This window comes from Ostrea edulis, chromosome 8 (genome assembly GCF_947568905.1).
Source record: "Ostrea edulis chromosome 8, xbOstEdul1.1, whole genome shotgun sequence".
Lineage (NCBI taxonomy): Eukaryota > Metazoa > Mollusca > Bivalvia > Ostreida > Ostreidae > Ostrea > Ostrea edulis.
The window spans coordinates 73,512,819-73,537,963 of NC_079171.1; the positions used below are offsets into that span (position 1 = coordinate 73,512,819).

The 25,145-nt window shown below is 33.1% G+C and overlaps 3 long non-coding RNA genes across 3 annotated transcripts in view; all 3 read left to right on the top strand.

Annotated features, from left to right (window-relative positions):
• The first annotated feature begins 8,314 nt into the window (after nucleotides 1-8,314).
• LOC125677939 (uncharacterized) lies at nucleotides 8,315-9,417 on the top strand. Its single transcript, XR_007371340.2, has 3 exons — nucleotides 8,315-8,499; nucleotides 8,681-8,785; nucleotides 9,022-9,417. It is a non-coding gene; the product is annotated as an uncharacterized LOC125677939 (long non-coding RNA).
• Nucleotides 9,418-10,579: 1,162 nt separating this feature from the next.
• LOC130049306 (uncharacterized) overlaps nucleotides 10,580-25,145 on the top strand; it is a 40,538-nt gene continuing 25,972 nt past the window's right edge. Inside the window, exon 1 of the long non-coding RNA XR_008797809.1 lies at nucleotides 10,580-10,629. This is a non-coding gene — a long non-coding RNA (uncharacterized LOC130049306). The remainder of the gene's footprint in view (nucleotides 10,630-25,145) is intronic.
• Nucleotides 21,722-24,930, top strand: LOC130049305 (uncharacterized). Its single transcript, XR_008797808.1, has 2 exons — nucleotides 21,722-21,858; nucleotides 23,458-24,930. It is a non-coding gene; the product is annotated as an uncharacterized LOC130049305 (long non-coding RNA).

Sequence of the window (25,145 nt, forward strand, 5' to 3'; positions counted from 1 at the left end):
CTTACTACTGTAGCATAGAACATAAAAAAGTAAGAACTTATTACGTTAAACATTAAGATAATATAGGCATAAACCGCTATTGTGATGGGTGGATAGATGAATAAAGTGAGTCATCTTCTAATTACAGGTACTTTTAAATGTCCATTCAGTCAAATTTACTATTGAACTACCTTTCAATTATCTTTCAGTAGTTATTCTGTCACAATTTAATTAGCAATCAATTAGTCTCATTTCGGACATCATTCAGTAACAATTCTGTCACATTTGAGTGAATATCTAGTTACCTTTTAGACATCGATGAGTTTGATTTATGGAACATTCAGTTCTATATGCATGTTGTCATATCTTAATGACCAATTCGCTATATCTCTTGTTTGAATATCTATCCAACAATTTCGATGACTTTATTTCCGTGCAAAATATCATTCAGTACCCTGTCTTGTCAACGTTTTACATTTTAGAAATAATTGTAGAGGTCTCTGCGACACCAAACAAATGTATATGTTGGTTTTTTTTTTAGTTTATGTAACCATTTATCTCCCTGTGATTAACATGTCGTCGAGTATACCATCAATCCATGTAATCGTATGTCGTCGTATGGAATCGCTTATACTTCCATTTTGATACAAACAGTGGATATAACGAAGTGTGATCAATACCGTATTTCCTATCAGAAATATAAAATATATATTAAGTCAACACCGGATATACCAGAGACGGGATCAAGTGCTTCAGACGGATACGCACCCCATTTTGACAGTTCGCACCTGTCGTGAGTCATGTATGCTTAATGAGTAAATGGATATACAATTTTATATAATTACTTCAATCTAGATTATGACGGTGTAACCGGGAATTTTTACTTCCCCTAGGTATCTGTTTTTATTCCTGATGTTTTCAGGGCATGCGACTGCTCTAACCTTAGTATTATATTCCTAGCGGAATGTGTGATATTAAGCATTTTTCGTTGTGGTAACCTTTTAGCCATTACATCACTATCAAATATATACACAGAAAAGTTTTTAAAAAATATCAACAGCGTATTCATGCAAACTAGTTTGAGTAAATCGGAGCTACACCAAACAAGGAACATAACTGTACAATCAGTGCGGTCTTATCCTCTGCAAAACTTGAAGGGCTGTTGTTCTTTGAGCAGATGAGGTTATCCATTTTATATTGATTTACCTCGAGTAATCTATTTATGCTTGTTGTGAAGGGTAAGCATCAGATAATTTACTGGAAATGTTATTTTAACCCAGACAACGTAAAATGTGTTCCCATTTCCTTAACCAATCTCATCTTATTCTCATATCATTTGTTTTAAGCAGTAAAGTAATATTAAAATACCAAAGGTACGTAACATATATTAATAGCAATTGAGTGTTCATAAATGTAACCTTTTCCTTCTTACATAATTTCCCTGTCTATCATGTCTATATAGGTATAAAAAGCCCATGTGAATCAATATCTTTGACCTAAATGTTCATATCAAAGTCATACAATTGTCTTCAATAATGTATACTCGTATATATGAAGCGGGTTTCATTAAAAATACTTTTGTTTATAATTCATAATTATTTCTAAGAAAGGGATTTATCAACATGAATAATACTGATAATCTCAATTAGGCTAATAGACATACGAACTGCTATATCTCATGTACCTTCTACGTCGAGCATATGCCCCTAAACAAAACTTGAATAACACTTTATCTGCTTTGCTCTAAGAATTCTAGCAACGCTAGTTGGCCAACTATCGCTCATGCTTTGTGAAATTGGTGACAAAAGTCAAAGACTTTTACTTCATTAATATATATCTGTTTTCACATCAAATTTCTTAATGGCTTCCTTCATGATTGAGGGTCCCTGGACACCGGCTGAGAGCCTCGATTTCGTTTCCAAACGGCCTCGGTGTGAATAACGCGTATTGTACCATGTCTACTATATTTGTAGATTTGTTAAACATCGAGAGTTAATATGAAGTCACAATACACTGTGGGTATCAATTGCGTTATATTTCCCGCATTCAATCAATAGGCGGACAAATATAATCTAAATTTGTGTAACAAGCTAAGGTACTTTGGTAGAGCTCGGTCCTCATAGGTTTGGCGCTTAGTATGTAATATGTGTACCCAATAATCAAATTGCAATACCCTTTCCTTCGCCTTTAAACACGGTCTCCCCTTAACATATATGTTATTTTCACAGAACATTTTTTCCGTTTGTATTGTAAAACTTATATGGTACCAATATTGATGCACCAGATGCGCATTTCGACAAATAATGTCTCTTCAGTGATGCCCATATTTCAAATAAATTCGATTCAACATTCTCTGTGGGACATTCAAAACGACAATTCAGTTGTGAATTACATTTTTGAAATTATTGCGTTAAAATCCCAGCAATATAATGTTGTCTGCTGAAATGTGTTTCAACGTTTATAACCATCATGCACTTAACTTTCAAAGCTTATATTGATTACAAAGTTATATTTAACACTACTGATTTGATCAAACAAATGTTACTTAAGGAAGTTAGCACCTGAGCTTTTGAGTATAACTGTGCAGGATGCTACAACTAAGTATTCACTGGGTCAATATTAATATCATTGGTGCCAACATATTACACATCTATTGATAAACCCTATCCAGTTGAAAAATGTTGTGTCGATTCAAATTTTGAAAGGGTTTGACAGGAACTATATCTTGTGACGGAAGGATTCACTAACCAACAAGTTTTAATTCTGCATGATATTACAGTTTCTGTTTCATCCAATGTATCGTCTATTTTTATACCTCTATACGTGTATTTCAGTTTTATAATTCATGATACAGGTCGTTGAGACTTAGAACTAGTTCAAATATTGCAATTTAGTAACTTGGTTGATATATTTTGTCCAAACAGAACACCGATTCTTAAAAAAAGTTCTAATTAATTTACTCAAAATTTTGTATAAAAATTCAGTATTTTAGCCGATAATTCAAAAAAAATATCTCCAACCCCCATGTTCTTTTTAGTTGCATTTTAAATTGGAAGACCAGACTTTGGGAATTATGTAAACTTTTAGAAATTGGCATTACTCCTAATATGTGTTTTAAAACTTTCAATTTTGATATCATGAAGTGTTTCGTATACCAAGTGCAAAAAGGTTATTATTTATTTCCTTTTCTAGTATTCATTTCTTTTTTTCGTCTGCAGTGTTAGAGGACATGATTATGTATCTATTTTATGTAATGCTTGATTTGTGTTACACATGTGGTGTTGGCACTAACAGATAAATCAAGTTTGATTGAATAAATGTTAAGTGCAGAAAGGTTATATTTAGAACACTATAGCTCAATAACAAGCGTTGCAACCCCATTTTTTCTTTTTAATTTACCAATTCTCCTTCAATGTAGAAATAAAAAATGCACTTCCCAAAAAATTGACATTACACCAAATGTCAGGTGCGAACCTCTTTAATTCAACTTAAATTAATTTGAAATTTAATCGGATTTTAATTCTAATTATTTATTTTTTTTTACAGTTTGCTGTATTCATTTATAAACTTCATGTATGTATATAAACTTTACTATAGCAATAATCAAATTCAACAAACCATGAAATAAAAATCATAATCACAACTTCATCATCATCAAACCATTTCAACATAGGGTGGATCATTTCTTATCCTTGAGGGATATGCTTTGGATCTTATCAACATCAACTTTGCAAGATCGTGGACCATATTTCAAATTCGATATTTTCTCTTGCGGTCTGATTCCCACTAACATCATAAATAAAAGCGATGAAAAAATCAGCTAGAGAATTAATAATATCGATATATCTGACCCACATGTTCATATCAAAATCATACAATTTTCATGGATCATGTTTACCTGTATATATGACGCGATATTGTCATTGAAATACTTTTGTTTATAATTCAAACAGTTTTATTAACATGAATGATATCGTTATTCTCAATTAGCGTAATACAGATACTACATTGTAACTGCTATGTTTTCACATACCTTCTTCGTCGAGTACGCATCCCTAAACAAAAGTTTCATAACACTTTATTTGCGTTGCTCTAGGAATTCTAACAACGCTCTTTGCACAACTATCGATCATATTTTGTGAAATTAGTGGCAAAAGTTTTAAGACTTTGACTACATTGATTTATAGCTGCTTTCACATCCAATTTCTGATTGGTTTCTATGATGACTGAGCGTCCCTAGATACCGGCTGAGAGCCTCGATTTCGTTTCAAAATGGCCGCGGTGTGAATAAGAAGTATTGTACAATGTGTCCTATGATTGTCGACGCTGAATATGACGTCACAATACACTGTTTGGATCAATTGCGTTATAGTTCCCGCGTTCAATGAATAGGCGGATCAAATGTCTAAATTCGTGTAACAACCTAGGGTACTTTGGTAGAGTTCTGTCCTCATACTTTAGGCGTTAAGTTTGGAATATTTTTATTATATAATAAAATTGCAATACCTTTTGCTTCGCCTACAAACACGGTCACGCCTGAAGACGTATTTTATATTTATAGAATTTTTTATCGTTTGTATGAAATTTATTGTACAGAGGGGCGTGGCAATCGAGTCCAGCAGCGACTGTCACGCCTTTCTGTACAATAAATTCCATACAGGCCAAAAAAAAAAAAAACACAGTAAATGTCACCTCTGTACAATAAATTTCATACAAATCCACAAAAAAAAAAAACAAAAAAAAAAAAATAGAAAAAGAAAAAAAGAAAATGTAAATGTTTTTTGTCATGATTATTATTTCCAACATCATAACAAACATTGCACGCAATGTGACTTCATCAATCTTGGGTTAATAAAATATTCGATATGGAGATCGGCGACACTGACTCTTTAAGATCAATTCTATGTAAAAATCAAAGAAATAAGATAGGGTCTGGCCACTCAATGTCACAGATTGTTTTTGATTTCCGCAGTATTAACTTTACTTGCACCATCTTACACAATTTCAACCCCATCACCAAATTTCTACCATCCGTTGCCATGGAAACCGACAGCAGTCTATGAGGGCTAATTGAACTGCAAAATTCAGCCCGTTTTGCCCATGTTTTGTCCTTGTGGTATATAAAAAATTTAAAAAAGACAATTAATTTTCGCCATAAATGTCGATTCCCCATAAAATTCCTTCCTTATCAATGATATCTATATCCACCTATGGTAAACAGTGTGTCACTGACCGCTGTACCAATGTATTATAATTTGGCACTTTCCCAAAAAGTGATTTTTTGTTGGATTTCATTGATGGATTTAGATAATTTGGAAAATACATACAGCATAATCAACTGTCATCAAAGGATGTCCATATCAAAGACTTTTAATATATGTAAAAAGATTAATGATGAAACGTAGTACAATTGATATATTGTAGTACGAAAACCGTAGATTTGGGCATTTTGCCAAAAATTCATACTAATGACAAATAATACAACATACACCATTTTCAGTTTAAAAAAACAATATGAGCAATTGATATTTCAAAAATAAACATGGAGAAGTTTAACATATTAATAAAAATCACTTAGAGTGATTAAAAAAAGCATGTTAACATACTGTAATCCAGTAATGCACCCCCTACCTCCCCAAACACCAAGTATATTTTGCAATCATTTCCATAAACGAGCTATATTACATGTACTGTATTGCCATGTAAACTATTATCAATGACTATAAAAACAAGAGGCCCATTGGCCACATCGCTCACCTGAGTCACCTTGGCCCATATCTGAAGACTTTCCATATATATTTGCATGTAAAACCTTAGTCCCTATTATGGCCCAAACTACCTTTTGCAAACTTGAATCTACACTATGTCAGAAAGCTTTCATGTAAATGTCAACTTCTTGAGAAGAAGATTTTTAAACCTTTTTTCTATATCTGTATGTAAAATTTTGAAACCCCCACTTGTGGCCCCATCCTACCCCCCGGGGGCTATGATTTGAACAAACTTGAATCTGCACTATGTCAGAAAGTTTTCTTGTAAAAATCTGCTTTTCTGGCTCAGTGGTTATTGAGAAAAAGATTTTAACTATATATTTGTATGTAAAACTTTGATCCCCTATTGTGGCCCCATCCAACCCCGGGGCCCATGATTTGAACAAACTTGAATCTGCATTATGCCAGGAAGCTTTCATGTATATCTCAGCTTTTCTGACTTAGTGGTTCTTGAGAAGAAGATTTTTAAAGTTTTTCCCTATATATTTGTGTGCAAAACTTTGATCCCCCCTTGTGGCCCCATCCTATCCCCGGGGGCCATAATTTGAACAAACTTGAATCTACACTATTTCAGAAAGTTTTCATGTAAAAATCAGCTTTTCTGGCTTAGTGGTTCTCGAGAAGAAGATTTTTAAAGATTTTTCCTTATATATTTGTATGTAAACATGAAGCTTTCGGGACTGGGTTGCTCAAAACCTTGGTTAAGCTTAACCAGTGGTTAAATCCCTTTTCCACCGGTTAACTTTTAGCCAATGGTTAAATTATGTTGCTCAAAAGTTAGCCAGTGGTTAAATTGCCTAACCAGTGGTTACGTTTTGTCCAAAGTTAGCCATTCTGCAGAGGTGGGTTAAGTCTTTTAACCAGTGGTTAAACATGGCTGCCCGCTTGCTGTTTGATGTTGACCTTGGCATACGACATAAGAAAACAAGAGTTTACAGACATTCTAATCACGATTTCAATGACAGTGAATACAAAGAAAGGTATAGGTTTAGTAAAGAGTCAGTTAATTCCATCACTGATCTACTAGAACCCGAGTTGTGCCGTCCAACATTGCGCTCATATTCCTTGTAAGCTCTCAGTCAGGCCGAGATGGCTCTACGATATTACGCTACAGGTGATAACATGAAAACTATAGGCGATACACTGGGTTTCCACAAGTCAAGTGTTTCTCGAAGTATCCACGATGTATCCCAAGCCCTGACCGATTTGGTCTCACGTTTTATAAAGTGGTCATCCACAGAAGGAGAGAAGTCCAACATCAAGAAGGGCTTTTATGCCATTGCCAAATTTCCTGGTGTGATTGGTGCTATCGATGGTACCCACGTCCGCATCATGGGCCCCAGTGAGCACGAGCCCGTGAATGTGAACCGGAAAGGCTTCCATTCAATAAACACACAGGCCATATGTAATCATGAAGGTGATTATACTTTATCCAAGTTTTTATCTTTCTTCAATATATTGTATTTAGTATTCCTAAAATAAATAATTCAATGATCATGAGATAATAAAGACAGATGATACACTTCATGATATTGAATTTGAATACCAATTATGTCACTCATAATAACTTTTGAAGTTAATATACCGGTATATCACCACTAAACATTGATATAAAAATTCATATCCACCAACATAATATTCAAAAATACACAATGACTCACATGAACTGTTAGCAGTGGAGAAACACAGTCTGTCCGTGTCGACAACTTGTAGACCTATGAAAGAGAGAATAGTGTTTCCAACTTCCGGTAAAAAATGAGCTTTCATTCCAACTGTAAATCCCCCCCCCCCACTTTTCTTCACTTACTTATGTATGTAAATACATAATTTGTCACATGTGTACTATATAGTTGGCGATAGTATCATCACTGAATAATTGCATTACTTGTATTTTCGGCACGTAGTAGCATCGTATGAGGAATGTTAACGTGCCTAAACCAGTGGCGGATTTAAGGGGGCGGGACAAAATCTTTTGATTTCTTGAATTACTTCATTGGGAGAACTTAATTTTTTTCCAAAAAGACCCCTTAAAATCTGCGTCATTTTATTAACCTCACCTTATCAGAAATGATAGAAAATAGTACAAATGACTAATTAGGAAACATATTTGAAACCTTATAAAATCTAGGGGGTGGGGGTGAATATTGCATAAACTTATACTGTCTAATTTTTGGGGGGTGGGTGGGCTCCTTCAGTACTGACATTACAATTCAGATCTTTCAAGCATATATTCTTGTTCTCATTCATACCTACTAGCAACTATAAAAAATAGTGGGCCACCCAATATACCTTTGTTTACATATGAAAAAACACATACGGTCATTATCAGTGGTGGCAGATTTTGAGAGGAGCCATGCAGTCTCCCTTACCCCTTTGGACACCCAAATTGGCTGAAAATTTTGGCTTGCACTTGACTTAATTTTATGAATATATATCATAATTACATAAATATATTTAAAAAAAAACAAAAAAACAAAAAAAAACCCAACTTTCTGTCCTGCTGGTAGTAAAATAATGAAACTTCATGCAAGCCCCACCTTTACTCCTGTTCCTTACTTACAGGCCGATTTATCAACATTGTTGCCAAGTGGCCAGGGTCCAACCATGATTCTTTTATTTTTCGAGAATCAAATATTGGAACATATTTCGAAGCGCATCATAAAGGGATCGATGTGGATGGACTACTGATTGGTGACAGTGGATATGCATGCAGCAAATATCTGGTGACTCCCTTTCTACGACCCACGACTGAGTAAGTGATTCAAGTTCCGGGGGGGTTAATTTAAGACCAAACCAAAATCAGATGCTGAGATCTCCTAATTCAATAGAGGAAATGTTATGGAGTGAATTCCGGAATTCAAATTATTGATTTCATATTTCAATACAATTACTTCACCAGAAAAGTTGTAATTGTCGTCAAATGTATTATGTAGGTCTCAGATGAAATAAATGATGCACATACACAAACAAGGGCGGTGATTGAGCGAAGTTTCGGGTTGCTGAAACGACGATTTATGGTCCTTCATGGAGAAATTAGGGTATTTCGATATACACATGCTATGTACTTTATTTGTTTGACAACTCTTCAATGATAAATCAAATTGTAAATAAAATTTATTATTTTTTCCAAATGCTTGCTTCACAAACTATTTGGAACTGCATTTAATTTCGAATTTATTTAAAAGTTGAAAGGTCAATGGTTTAAATTAATTTACATTGTATTATGAAATTGTGCATTTTTACATGTTAGATTTTCATGTGTTCTCTTTTCTAGTGTAAACCGGATCGTGCTGCAAAAATAATTGTAGCTTGTGCTGCACAACATTGCTTTAGAGAGGAACGATTGTATGGATGATTTGGAGTGTGGACATGCAGATGAGCCACATGTTCCAGATTATATTGTAGTGGAACCAAGAAACAACAATGTCAGACAGTTCATTGTTCAAAATTATTTTAATTATAGTCAGTATAATTGCTATCTTTAACTCCACCCCCAAGTGAGGTATCCCATGGGCCTCAATGCTCACCTGATTCACCTTCAACCTGTCATTGTTTACCTGTTGTGATTTTCAAGAAACCTTTTCATCAATATTTATTCCCATAACATGTTTACCCCCATATTGTGCCCTTAACCTAGCTCCAAAGGATCACAACATAACTGAAAATGAATTCACATAACAAAGAGATCCAGCAACACCAATATGACTAATATATATATATATATATATATATATATATATATATATATATATATATATATATATATATATACATGTGGACACTTTACAGACAAACAGATGACAGACAACATGATCAGAATAGCTTACTACAGGTGAATTTTACTGTGTATTGAGCAAGTTAATATACTACATCTCATTTTCTGTTGGCTTAGATGGTAATTCCATCTGCAGTTTTTTAATTTCTAATGCAACTTTTTCTTTCTGCATTTTAATAAGTTCTTTCATTAGTAAGATCCTCTCCCTATCCTCTCTCAATATACTTTTCTGAAGATCTTGCAGACTCTCCTGATCAATTTTCCTCTTCTTTGTTTTACCTAAAAAAATCAATATACATCAATCCAATAGTATACTTAAATGTTTATATTTGAAATATGTTTTTGAGTTTCCAAAGTTCTTTTTTCTTAAATATACTTATTACATTATATAGTTTTTTATTATTGTATAAATCAAATTTGTTTTCACTTAATTCTTTGCAGTGAGAGAAGTTGATTTGCAATTTTTCACTATAAAATAATTTTGGGATACAGTGAACCATTTTTTGTAAGTAGTGTTAGACTCGCACTATTGATGTCTTTAACATTAGACATTGCTTTATATAAAATATTGTTTCATTATTCTTTGAGCTGATCAAGGTCCCAGAACTTGATAATGTAACATCATATGTTACAGATGTCCCTAAAATAAAATTCAATTTTAAATACTGAATTATTTGACAGTTATAACCCTTGCTTTGCAATATATGCACATTTGAGAGCGCCCTTAGGGACCTCTCCCAATTGACCCAGTGCTAAAAATCTTTAACCTCCATTCTTACAGAAAAGTAATTATAGATCTGGTAATATGCACTACATTCATGTATTAAGTATTATGTATGTCATATGAGCTTACATATTTATCATTGTTAAACTTACCTTCCACATTTTCTGGGAGTTGAAGAATTGTCTCTGTACTACCTTGGCCTATGAATTTCAGATATTGCTAATTACTATATAAATATTGTTAATTTGTAATTATGTTTAATAATTTAATATAATGAATTGATGATGTAAAATTTTCTTTATGCTGGTAATAATATTTTTTTTAATTAATTTCATACAATCTAGGTTTTCAAACCACCAATGAAGAGACAGTCACCTTTGAAGGTAATGTAATATGTTTACAACAATTTTATTTTAGCATATAACATTTTTAACAAGATCAATGGTGATATAAATATAATGATCTTACCTTGGATTATGAGGCCTCCGACCTCAAGTCCTCCCCCGATCCCAATAAAGTTGGGGGAATCGTGGTGGATATCTAAGATTTTTTGCGACACCGGATCAATTGGCTGAGGAGGCGGACTGCCCCCGGTTTTGACACGGTGAGTCTTCTGGAGGTGTTTCTCCCCTGTTGCCTTTGAGCAGGCCTTTCTATATTTTTCCTTTACCTGGTCTATGGAACGCACTACCCCCGACCCCCTGGAATTGACAGCGTCCGTAATATGTCGCCACACAGCAGCTTTTTTAGCATTAGTAACCTGTTTTGTCTGTTAAGACTTGAGCAAACGTAAATGTTCTTCAACTAGTTTTACTAGAAATAGTGTCTCCTCTGGTGAGAAATTCTCACTTCGTTTCTTGTTTGTGTTGGTAGCCATTATTTTTTACATATACAGACGACATATGTTGCATTGTGGGATACTAACCACTGGTTAAAGTAGTAAACCGTTGGTTAGTAAGTCCTAGGGCTAAACTCACTTTGAGCAACATAATTTTCACCAAGGTTTTGAGCAACTGGGTCCAGGTAAATTTCAGCTCTTCTGGCCAAGTGGTTCTTGAGAAGATTTTTAAATGACCCCACCCTACTTTTGCATTATTGTGATTATCTCCCCTTTGAAAGGGGCAAGGCCCTTCATTTGAAAAAAAAAACTTGAAAGCCCTTCGCCCAATGATGCTTTTGGCCATGTTTGGTTAAAATTGGCATAGTGGTTCTGGAGAAGAAGTCGAAAACGTGAAAGGTTAAACAGACAGATGGACAGATATACAGACGGACGGACAGACAGTCAGACAGAGGACGGACAAAAAGCGATCAGAAAAGATCACTTGAATTTTCGGTTCAGGTGAGCTAAAAAGTCTTCTCAAGATATTGGGTAGATATCAATAAATTTTGTAGTGCAAAAACTGCATTAAACTTTATAATTTATTGAAGTTTGATCAGTGTTACTGTAATCTATGTTGACATACCAGTAATTAGTAAATTTATAATATTAGCACAGAACACCTCATTTTTGCAAAGTTGTTTATTCAACAAACATGGATCACAATGTTATTACAAACAACACAATGATCTTTTTTTTTTAAATCATTATAATAGTGATTTTCCTTCAACTGTTCAGTAATGAATCCGTATTCAGTAGCCTCACATAAGACACTTGCAGGTTAATTTTGCAATGGTTTAGTTACATTAGTCTTCTGACACCAAACTTGATCTTAACTAAGTCATGGTGTTTCCTTAGAGGAATAGACTACCAGTTTACTGAGTCAGGATGGACTTTTGTTGTGAGGAGTGCTCATTGACTGTAAAACTCGCAGGTTTTTTTTTTCCATTCTCAAGACCTCTTCTTTGTCTTCTATATCATGTAAGAGTCATGGAATGCATCTTCTGCTCTTCAAGTTCTAAAAAATGTGTTGAACAAATATTAAAAAGTTCATCTTATTTTTCACATTTCCATACAGTACACACCTAATTCAATTTGATTAAACTAAATGTACATGTACAAGATCATTCATGATGCTAGAATAGTCATTTTACCACTTAATTAATTACTTAATTCATATATTATCATGCCCGCCCCTAAAAAAATCATCTGTGAAATAAGCATATATTTATATATCTGGCATTAAATTATGCACTTCTGTTGACAAAAACTCGTTTGTCATTAATATATTTCTCAGAAAATAAAAATAAAAAAATAAAATCTTCCCACAGTCTGTCCCATACGTTTTGGTGACCCTGGATGATAATCTTACTAATTAAGTTGAATTGGCCTAAAGGATGTTATGTTTTGATACAGTTTGTATACATGTGGTTATGCTAAGTATCACTATAGCTCTAAGGGCTACAAAATCCATGTTATACACTATATGACTCTTTTGGACCCACATTCACAACCCTGTGATTTCGAAATTCTCAATACTGGTACCCCTTTCTGTTTTTCCTTCATAAGCATTCAGCTTTATTTAAGGTAGTTCCACCCTCCTGTGACGTCATAAGATTTTGCGGAGTCAATGATTTAATAAGATTTATGCATAACATGAACATAAATTGTGTTCGAGTCTTTTTCAATAGTTATTGTAAAAAATCTTGTATAACCATAAAGTATTTCAAATGCATATGCATAATCAATGAAATACATTTTTCACAATGCTATACGAGTTATTTCCCCCTGATTACAGAGAGCGCGCAACACATTGCTGTCCTAATTCGATGGTGTAAAGTAAGGAATAAATAGAAAATTTGCAATTTCTGATTGCAATCAATTGCCAGTTAGGGAATTTTTCTAAGAATTAAGTGTAATGACTTGAAAAAAAGTATAACTGACCAAAATGTCTTAGTCACTGATTACATGTATGTGGCCCTTGTGTGTTTTTCTTGCAAGCAATGTATGGTCATGATGTAACAAAGTATGTAAATATTAACTAGTCCTCAATTTCTTTAGATCAGAATCATGATGTCCTTAGTATATCAGTAATTCTTCATTATTAATTTTTATCAATATTTTCGACAATCATATACAACAAAACATGCAATGAAATATGCCTAAAACACATACATGTACAACCAACGCATATATGTACATTATCAATTTATCGTTTAACAATGAACAACACTACTTGTTGCTAAATGTACACCAGATGCCAATAAACAAAGCATGTTAATTATCTGGAATTGGCATCTCTAGTGTAAAATATTTGTTTAAATCTCTGTTTTGCATGTGATTCAATGTTTTGAAAGTTAAATTTTGTGTAAATCAACTTACAGCTCTTCTTGCACTTAAATTACACAAAAACAATCAGCAGGCACATAACACCATTTAAACAATGGAGCTGCCCCTTTTATATTATTACAAAGTTGGTTACATGCAGTTCTATAGATAGGCTGTTCCCCCATCTTTTTTAAAAAAAAAAAAGCATTGTCATGAATGTTAAAAGTTAACAGATGAATAGAAATGAAAAATCAACCTTTGCCACCTTCCTTCTTCAGCTTTGGATAAAAAAAATATTTCTAAAGAATTTTCAGGCAATATTATGAAGTCACACCCCCCTTCTTATCACATGTATGCTTTCATTGTGCTCTTAATTCTTGGTGTCTGTTGTTTTAAAAAACAGACTACTACTGAAATCATCAGTATTAATTGCATAATTTGGACATAAATAAATGTCAAATACACTTATAACCCCCTCCCCCTCCCTAACTCTACAATTTGACGAAGTGTATATATACATGTATCTTAAAAAAGTTTTCTCCATAAAATTGAAGCAATCAAACCCTGGTTCTAAAACAAAATTCTCAATTTTGGTATAGAGCATTTTCAAAAGTACCGTCAATCCAGAGTCCTAAGATTTACAATCTATGTTAATTCCCCTTGTCCCAAAGATGCTTAACAGAAATTTCAAAAGAATTGGAAGGGTGGTTATCAAGAAGAATATTAATGTTCAAATTAACGTCTTATGATGACTGACGTAGACAAATAGCAACATGTAGGTCACTTGAGTGATTCTCAACATTGATCTAATTAGAATTAATCATTTTTACAAATGATACTGAGCTCATACACATGTGTACATATATATTTGTGTCATTTGCAACAAAACAACTAGTTTTTTGGAGTATGCTGATTGAGTGAAGTAATACATTTTTTAGGAAGTTGTGATGAAAACGTTTTAAGTCATCATGTCGCATAAAACATGGTTGGTCTCATGTGATTATTCTAGAGAATTCAGTTTCCATGCAAGTTCTATAACCAAGAACTACACCTAATGTACCACATTTCCCACATCTATTAATTTGTCTTAGAATGTATAATACTGGGATTCAAATTTGAATTTCAAATTATATATCCAATGTGTATGTATTAATGCTGAATATATACCTCCTCAATGTCAGCAACTTGGTCAACCTCATCTTTAGGGGATTTGCACAGTATGATGCTCATACAGCTGAAACACAGAAAAGCACACATTAATTACATAAAATAGTGGTCATGTACTTTTGCCAAAATATGTGATTATTGGATGAAAAAGTAAGAATTCAAAAGTCTTTGAATATTTACAATTTAGATTTAATATTTTTATTTACTTCAGTTGACAGGACCTACATGTATTAAAATTTGAGGTCCCAGTTACAGGGCCCAATTCAAAATCATCAATTTTTCATCATTTAATTTTTCCAAACCATGTGTCCTAAATTTCATAATTACAGAGTTAAGAAAACTTTAAATCATTATAGTATTTGTGTGATTTCTTCTGTAGATTAGAACCATCACATATTAGTGGGGATAACCCGGTTACCACTGGTAAACAAACTTGAAGGTAGCCTGGCTCACCAATATATATGATTTTAACAATCTGTATCTAGAATACACACAGGACATTCACATGCTTGTTTTTATTGAAAACTTGGCAGTCAGAGAGAGAGAGAGAGAGAGAGAGAGAGAGAGAGAGAGAGAGAGAGAGAGAGAGAGAGAGAGATACAGGTCATCACTTAGGATTACATAAATTAAGCCTAGTCCTTTTGAAAATTTCCACATGAAACATGATTTTATAAGTATTCCCCAATTTTTGCAGATCCTGAACTCTGTGTAAATGTGATAGGAAACTCCCTGAGTGAATGTTAGGTAGGGGACATACTTAACGAGTATTCTATATTGTACACCCATGCAGTAAATGACAGGACTACTTACAATGTTCAGTCTACATGTCTACCACTATAACTGACTAGCCTGGCTGGCAGTATAAAATAAATTGGGGTTCTCATATGTTTACTAAAAGCCAAATTTTCAGATACATTTTATTCAGCCTTTACTTTAGAATTTGGATTATATATCAAATAGAATACTTACGTCAATACCAGTTCCAACACGGCAACAGACAGGGCTTTTTCATATTTTCTATGAATATGTCTGTCAGCTTTCTGTTTCCCTGGTCATTTTTTTAGTCGAATGTGATGCAATAAAGCGTTAAATTGCACAACATTTACTTTTTCTACGAATACGTAGACGATTGGATGCTAGATTCCGGTGACTATGGCAAAGATCAAACGGATTTGTATTCCACGAAATAAACCGAAATCCTTTAGCACAATTGAAGATAACGATCGTGGTAGTGAATTAAGTGAACAAAGATCATCTGATATTGATAAACTTCTGAAGAAAAAATTGAATAAAAACTCAAGTCCCACCTCCTGCCATACTGAAAACAAATGAAGGCTGTTTATATATCCAATACAAGAGAGTGTTACAAAGGGCAATAACTCTTTCTGGTGTATTTTGATTTGCGCACCAGAGGAAACTACTGGTTTATGTGTTCATCTTTGGTTTCTCCACAAATGTGTTCCTGTACTTTTTTAAAGTAAAATTCAATACATTTTACTAGCATGTGAGTTTACACCAAATGACTGGGCAAAGATATTGTATCCCTCTCTAAAAATTACATATATCCAACCTTTATACATCATAAAAATAAATATTTCTATTGTTTTCAAGAATTAAATAAATACCAAAAAAAAAATTCTAAAAGCAAAAACCTACCTCAAAATAATTTTTTACAATTGTGGTTTTTATAAACAATAGCATTTACTTTTTATTATTCAAGATATAACGTACATGTACATATCTTGTCCAGCTGTTGTTAGAGGATCGGTTTCCATAGCAACCGTTGCTAAGTCGGTTTTTTACATGTCCTTTTTGTTTTATAACTATCATTATAGTGTTACACACAATGTTTCATCAAAATCTGTGACATACCGTTGCCACTGAATTTTGATAGTTACATAGAATCAATCTTAAAGTGTCAAAATGAATTGGATGACGTTACGTAATCTCAAATATGCACGGTATTAGTGGATAATGATGAAAACAAAGTGGATGAGGGATTGGACTCAATACGTACATGTATGTCGCAAACTTTAGCTACATATAACACGTGCTTTTTGCAATTGAAAGCCATTGCTATTGTAGTATAGAGTCTGTTGATGTGTGAGTGCCGGATTGTGAGCCCCCCTCCCACCGTGTACCACAAACATACACGACATTTCTGCATGGCATATATAGATGTGCTAACCAAGTTATCAATTTATCAAAGTATAGTTTCAAATGTAGTTTCAAATTGGTGTGAGTATACTATGGCAAAAATAGCAGTGTGTTGTACACTAAAAAACGAGGAAAGAAAATAAGTTTAAGATACATGTACAAAAGTTATATTCAAATAACATATGAATAATCATGGAAATAATTGCACATATCATTACACATGGTCAAGGTATACAACTGACTGACCTTGATCAATCTTTACTTATAAACTAAAGCTTATCACCATCCTATGTACCAATGTAATTAGCATGCATAGCACATGTGTGTCACATTATTGCAAATAATATAAACTTACCCAAAATAGGGCCAAATATGCAAACTATGCAATTCTAGTACTCTAGACTGTCAACAGATACAGGGACACACGCTTGTATATATTGATTGATTGGATATTGTTTAACGTCTCTCTCGAGGATATTTAACTCATATGACGTCACCACTACCGGTATAGGGTTGCAAAATCCCAGCTTATGTTCGGCTCATATGGCCTTTGAACAGGGAGGAATCTTTATCGTGTCACACCTGCTGTGACACGGGGCCTCAGTTTTTTGCGGTCTCATCCGAATGACCGCCCCATCTAGTCGCCTTTTACGACAAGCAAAATGTACTGAGGACCTATTTTAACCCAGATCCTAACGGGATCACTTGTATATAAGCTAGCAAGAAATTGACTACCTGTGTAACCACACACTGAGCATTAAGCACATATTTGCACATAAGTCCGTGTTTGCCCAATTATCTATTTTGTATTGCATATAAGAGTTATCAGATTGATCACTGTTCGTTATCTTCACCTTTCATAATAGGAATTAATTTTCTAGTACAACCTTGAAAGACGATGATGCAACCATTACGTATTATTACGTATTATTTCTACTAAAAATAACATGAGTCTAACAATATCAGTCACAGGTGTCCACAGCATGTAAACATAACTTCTCTAGAACACCCCAGGTTAACTCAGTACAATTAGTACTATACACAACACCTCCCCCTTAAAATGTTTGAAAGACAAATAAAACTCAAATATGCAATGTACATCAATCAAAGCAACAACAAAAAATATACAACAAAACATACTCATGACACACTTGATAGAACATCTGCTACAACATTATCTCTGACTTTGATATGTTTGATATCAATATCATACTCTTGTAATGCTATACCTCATATTGTGAGTCTTTGGTTAGAGTTGAACGATACAAGGAAAGATGCTTTCTTCTAATGTAAAAACATTTGAATAAACCTTATACGATAAGAATATAAAAGAATCAGCTCCATATGTAACAAAGGAGTACAATTTGTGCCTGTGATAATTCCTACATGCTGTTTGAAGATATGATCACGAAAGACTACGAAGATACTGTCGCTCAGGAACTATTCCAGAATGCTTTTATCAAAGCGTCAGGGTACGTGTGTGTGGAATCAGAGTGGTGTTTATAAAAAGTAATAATATTGGATTGGTTGATTGATTGATTGCATATTGTTTGACGTGAATTTCGATTTTTTTACCATATAGAGCCGTCACCAACACCGGCGAAGGACTTCGAATTTAGGCCTATGTTCGGCGCTTAGAACCATTAAGCAGTGAGAGTTTTCAGCATACCACACGTACCGTAACACGGGACATCCATTTTAAATGTCATATCCGAAGAGACATGGTATTCACTCTTTATTCCGAGGGTTTCACGATGAAACTGTCACTACCTCTTTTAACGACTTAGGTCTGTCGCAACCAGGATTTAAGCCCTGAACGTTCCCATGCGGAGCTGAATGATCATTAGATATTAATATTTCCTTTTTCGTAAACGTTTGACATTTTAGAATATATTGTAAATGTTTGCACGATATACCTACGGTTTTGTTTTTGATTTTTGTAGTACTTTGCCTCGTTTTCTTTTTAGCTCTTAGAAGTTTATTGTTATTTCGAATTTCAAACACTTCGGCTTAAGCATCACTGAAGAAACAGTATTTGTCTAAATGCGCATCTGGTGCATCAAAAGTGGAACCGTATAAGTTGTACATCAAACACATACACAGAAAAGTTGAAATATCTATGAAGAACTTAGTCCTGTAGATCTTAGCTATATCAGACAAGGTAACGTAACGTTACAATCAATACGGTCTTATCTTCAGCAAAACGTGTTGTTATTCTTTGAGCTACTGATATAATCCATGTTTACATTGATTTACCTCGAGTAAACTAGTTGTGCTTTTTGTGAAGGGTAAGCATTGAATACATTACCGGATATATTGTAGGATAAGACACCCAGAAAAGTGAGACTGTATTATCATATCCTTACTCCACCCCTTATCTAATCTACATTTGTTTTAATTATTAAAGTAATACCAAAATACATAACATTTATCCATAGCAATAGCGTGCTTGTAAATTCAAACCTTTTCCCTGTTTGACAGTCTTCATGTTTATCGTGTATATAAAACACACATATGTATATCGATTTTGTATTGTTTGTAGGAGTTATGAGATTGATCACTGTTCGTTATCTTCACCTTACATATGTAAAAAAAAAAAATAATTTCCTAGATATTAGCATACATGTTAAATAAAATCAATTGAAGCACATGTGAATATGCACATTAATCATTTATATAACCAATAATTGGGATTATATTGTAATTAATTTTAACATATCGAGTAATTGATTTCGTTTTAGTTCAATTAGCCATATATTCTGAAGCAGTAATGGTAATTCATAATGATGTAGATACTTAAAACAACTTCTTCCGGAAGTCATCACACTGCGCGCATAACTATAATTGAGTTAAACAATCTCTTCAGAATACTACACCTTGTTCCGGTTCTTTCTTATTTCGACGAGTGAACATACGTAGAATGCATTCTAAACCATTATACGTTTACAGCCAGTTTAAGTATAACATGTTTAGTGATATTGATATTCTATTGGCGTATATTCAAATATATAAGTGTTGCCCAGCTCATCATAATAAAGCAACCCTCAACACTTTTTGACTGTCTGACCGCATCATGTTCTGCAATTTTCACAGTGCGGACAGTACGTTCTTTGGTTTTTAATCAGATCAATAAAACACAATCTATTCCAATCAAGATCGTGTGGCTTTCATAAAAGTATGACTATAGATAGTTGATATATCTACTTATCAATTTGGGGGAGTTTGATTTCCCTTTGTTTTCATATTGCAAATAACAATGACTTTACTTGAGTCATATATTGGTAAAATGACTACCCATTTCTACGCGTTTTTATTTTATTTCACTCCATAATCGCAAGATGTGGGTATCTCTGCACACAATATTTCATAAAATAATGAAATATCATATAAAAACACAAACAAATGATATAAAACTCAAACATCAAAAAAGTTTTACATAGTTTGCTTTCTTCTTTCATTTATTTATTTCTATTGTTGTTGTCGTTCTTATTGTTACAATGAGTTTATGGAAAACAATACTCCTTTGTTAATAACATCACAGTGCTTATTTCTTAACTTAACTTGGATAAATGAGCAACGTGTTTGAGGCAAATGAAAAGGCTTGCAAGTATCTTCTTTTTTCGTATATACAAGCCTACCGGGTCCCCCCAAGCACTTGCATGTAATAACTATGGTCACTAACCTTTTAATTAGATGAATGAGGGGTTTATATATTACCATTTTATTTCCGTGTTTTCAATAATGACTTTTCTTCATCTCATTCGAGGAATCACCGAGCTGAATCGTATCTAAGACAAAAGAAAATTTAAACGTACATATACAAATATCCCGACATACTATAATTTATGTACAGAGTTTTACCAACATAACCAGATATATGCATGGAGTGAGTAAAAATAAGCTTCGTTACAAAATATGTATATTATATTATTATTATGTTTATTCAGGGAAAACATAAGATATAATACAAATCTTAATCATATATATTGCAAAATACATTAATAATGTCAATTAAGGATCACAAATGAATTGTTGGCACATTGTTATCATTTGTATGCAATAGGGCTCCATATATTATCACAGCTTTAACCACCAACAACATCATTATCAAAAAATACATGGTTATTACAGTATCAGGTCTTATCCGAGACAATATAAAGTATATACTTTAAATAAATCTTTGTCTAGGATAACTCATGAAAGCAATTTAAAAATCTTGCTTATTTCCAATGGGGTCCTAAGATGATATGAGTTAACAATAGATTATGTATGACTAAGGCAGCATAGACAAAAATAAGATTGAGCATTATATGATTTTCCTCGACAAAATTAAGTACATTTATGTACATTGTATGATTATGTATTGATACAAAATGTTTTTGAAAATGTATATTTATACCCCATAAAAACATTATTTATAAAATGCGTTCTTCCCTCCTATAAGCTTCTTCTGCAATACGCTACTTGACAGCAGGTTTAGAACTAGCTCTATTAGCTATATGTTTTACTTTCAAAGGAAGATAATTCCAGTTTAAAATAACATGATGATATTTGAACTACTGTAGGCGCTAACTCTAGGGACACGATAAATAAAATTGGAGGCTCCCCTAGTAGCATTATGATTCCTGTCAAAGGACTAAGACCATGTTTATCAAAATTCGGCCTAACGTCCAAAGTGAATAATTTTTTGTTAGAAATATTCTCTAACATGTTCTTTTCCTATAATGTACTGGTTTTTATATGTAGAGTTCGTGAAAGAACACTATTTTTAGGTTTACACTACTAGTATAAATCCTATAATTTGCTCTACTTTGTAAGATTGCGTCATACAACGTCGCTATATATTATTAGAAGTGGTAACGTATTGTAAAACATAATTATGCAATGAGCTGTTTAATATATAATAAAATCTTGAAAAAGAAATTTTCTTTCAAAATACGCAATAAGGTTATTTTACTTATAGCCCGAATGGCACACCATATTTTTCAATCCTGCCTTCATTCGGCCATTTTCACACGCCGCGCCGTTAGCCTGTTTGTGCTGTTCGTGGAAGTTGCAGAGGATGTACTCATCGCATTTCAACGTAAGTTTTAGAAATATGAATATACTTCACCTCTACTTGTTAAACTGTATAACCAAATAGGTGTACCAATTGCTCTTAAAAATAATAAACAAGTCGCATGGAACGAATAGTATGGTGCGCCTGTGGTGTGTTGACAAACACATAATATTCACGCATTGGGCTGTTGGAAATCCCACAACAAATCTGTTAACTGTTGTCAACATATATTTATTGTTTATCTATTATAATTATATATTGTTAAGATTTAAAATTGTATGTATATCAGCTGATCAGAAAAATCAGCTGTTTCACGATCATGCCATTTTCAATTCCAAGTGCATGACCTTCTCGGGTCTATTTGAATTTTCTTACATGATGTTTGACTCACTTCACACTTTGAACTTTCCATGTATCATTGTATGGTCTAAAAAGTATTTGTATAGGTTAAAGAGACATATAATTGTATATAGATGTATATTTCCATAATGGTATATATGTCTCTGGGGTAACATGTAGGCCTGTGGGGGGTTATAGGTTGAATAATTTTCGAATGAGTATTCTACTATGTTTAAACTTAACTTAGTGATTATTTAGTAATCAAATAAAAGTTATATGATGAATCGATACATTTTTTCAATTTACTGTAAACAAAAACTGTTTCTATGGTTTGGAATCTGTCTGGTATTAGTGCATAATAAATAACTTCATATTAGTCAATAAATATATTCTTGTTGTAGTGATGACATTTGCAAAATCTGTGAGAATAGAAAAAAATGTGTTAGGGTCAACAGAAATTTTTAATTAGGGTAGTCGGGAAAGTGGAAACCAATTAACATATATATATTTTTTGGCCTTACGCAGAAACATGGATTAGAAAAGTCGGAATGATTTTTACATTCAATAATTTTTAAATACTTAAAAGCACCATTAAGCCAGGAAAATCATAAGAACAGTTTGGTTTTATAATTTAAATATGCCTTATTTCAAGATAAATTGTAAACATGTCAAACTTAATTTCAACAATTACACTTACAACTTACATGCCTGCATTGGGATTAGATATAGAATCACTCAGAGAATGTTGAATTTCATGGGTACTACCATGATTTAAGCATATATTTTTTTGTTAGCTTATCTCCTTTATATTATTGAATATTAAATTTTTCCATACATCTACCACAAGAAAGAGCATGAAAGATAAAAATATTTTGTGAATTTGCTGATAATTGTGAAGTAAGATACATGTAATATATCAACATTAGCTACAACAAAAAATTATTAGATGGGGAATCAAATTCAAATGAAATGTTTGTGTATATAATTATTTATGCAGAAATGTACATGTAACTAAACTGTTCTCTATTGTTTAGTTGGAGACATGTCAATCTCCCACCGAATACATAAATGTAATTTTTCTGAATTCTGTATCAATGAAAATACATGAGGGCATGAAAGTACAACTTTTATATGAATATTATAATACAGGGGTTCGTGTTTGCCCAACTATCTATTTTGTATTGCTTGTAGGGGTTATGAGATTGATCACTGTTTGTTATCTTCACCTTTCATTTATGATATAGTTTTGATAATGATATAATACTGGAGTAATTTGAATTTCAGGATGATATAATATGTACAGCAAAAATTGATGGCAAGGGTGACATGAATCAGATTGACAAGAATCCATATTCCTACTCATCAATGATAGTGGCATCAGTGACACATGCGGATAAGTGTTGGACATCACTGAAGGAATAGCTTCCTTGTTGTGCCTGCCAATAGCAAGGTACCAGATTATACAGCAGTTATGTGGAAACAGATTCCCACAATAGGGGGACCAGATTGACACCTACATTGTACAGTATCAGGCAGTTATATCAGAACTGGAAAAACTGGATCCAAACAAGACTATATTGCTTGGAAGAAACATGTCGACTCTAAAGTTTAACCCTTATTAACCCATGGCACTTCTATGTCATTTGAAATATACCTGTGGAGGTTTTTAAAGTGGGTTGTTTTTTTTTTTTTGGGGGGGGGGCTATTATTTGGAAGAATTCATATTTGATGATTCAAATGAAAATCTGCAGGTTGAATTATGAATGTCATAATGTACTTTTTGAATGATGAAAAGTGTAGAGTCAAAAGTTATCAAATTGTCAAAAACACTGGTCAGGTCTGAATTCATCATCTTGGACACCTTGCAGTTGGAATTATGATCTCTATGAAGAAATGCTGAAAATCTTGCAAAAGAGGAAATTACAATTTGGGTCCAAGGCACTTGCATATATGCATGAGAAGGTGTTCTATCCAGGCTTGAGGTCAATTACATAGCAATGTAACGCCTTACATTACCTAGAAAATTTCACATTACCATTACTCCTATTTTGAAATATAATGTATTACATTACTTGAGAGTGAATTTACATTACACATTTACATAACATACTGTCAGGTATTAAAGAAATGGCAGAAAAATTATTTCTGTATTATGATTTTTAATTATACATTAACATAAGAACACAAACTATTCAGCAATGTTAGGAAACATATCTATTAAGTTATTCATTGCATTTGATTGTCATCAATGTTTCAAATGCTTCAGTCAATCACTAATAAAATGAATTATTCTAAATCTTCGAAATATCATCAAATATTTGAAGTAGTGTAAATGTAATGAAAAATAATGTACAGTACAGTATGCATTACATTACCATTACTTGTAATGCAAAAATGGTCCATTACACCCCCATTACATTGAAACTGGTTGTCATTTAATTACCATTACCCCAGGCCTGGTTCTGTCGAGAGGTATTGAAATTCTCTGTAGAGACTTTGTCTCAGGAAGTGGCCGAGATTGATTGTGACAATTTTGTTGGATGTGAATTTACTGACACACATGTCTACACTTGCTACACAATATAGCATGTGGTGGTTTCAACAAGAAAGTTCTTACTCTGCAGGAAATGACGAATAGCTAATGGATTCACATTTTTTCTGACTTTTCTTCTGTACATTAGATGCATTGGAAAAACTTTCCTTTCCATTATCTTTTGCTGGTTCATTCTTTGAAATAAAATCAAGTCCGAAAATAAAGTATTTTGGTTTGGTTTTTTTCAATGAATTTTAAAAATGTAATCTGTAATCCTTGCATATTTCCTTGGTGTTCTGTGATTGTTATTTTTATTTGTATTCAGGTATAATTTCATCTTCAGTGTCTTGAAAGAAATTAATTTTTCAATAACGCCAAAAAAAATGTAGTTAACAGTATGAATTAAAAAAAAAAATATTGACACGGGTAGGAATTGAAC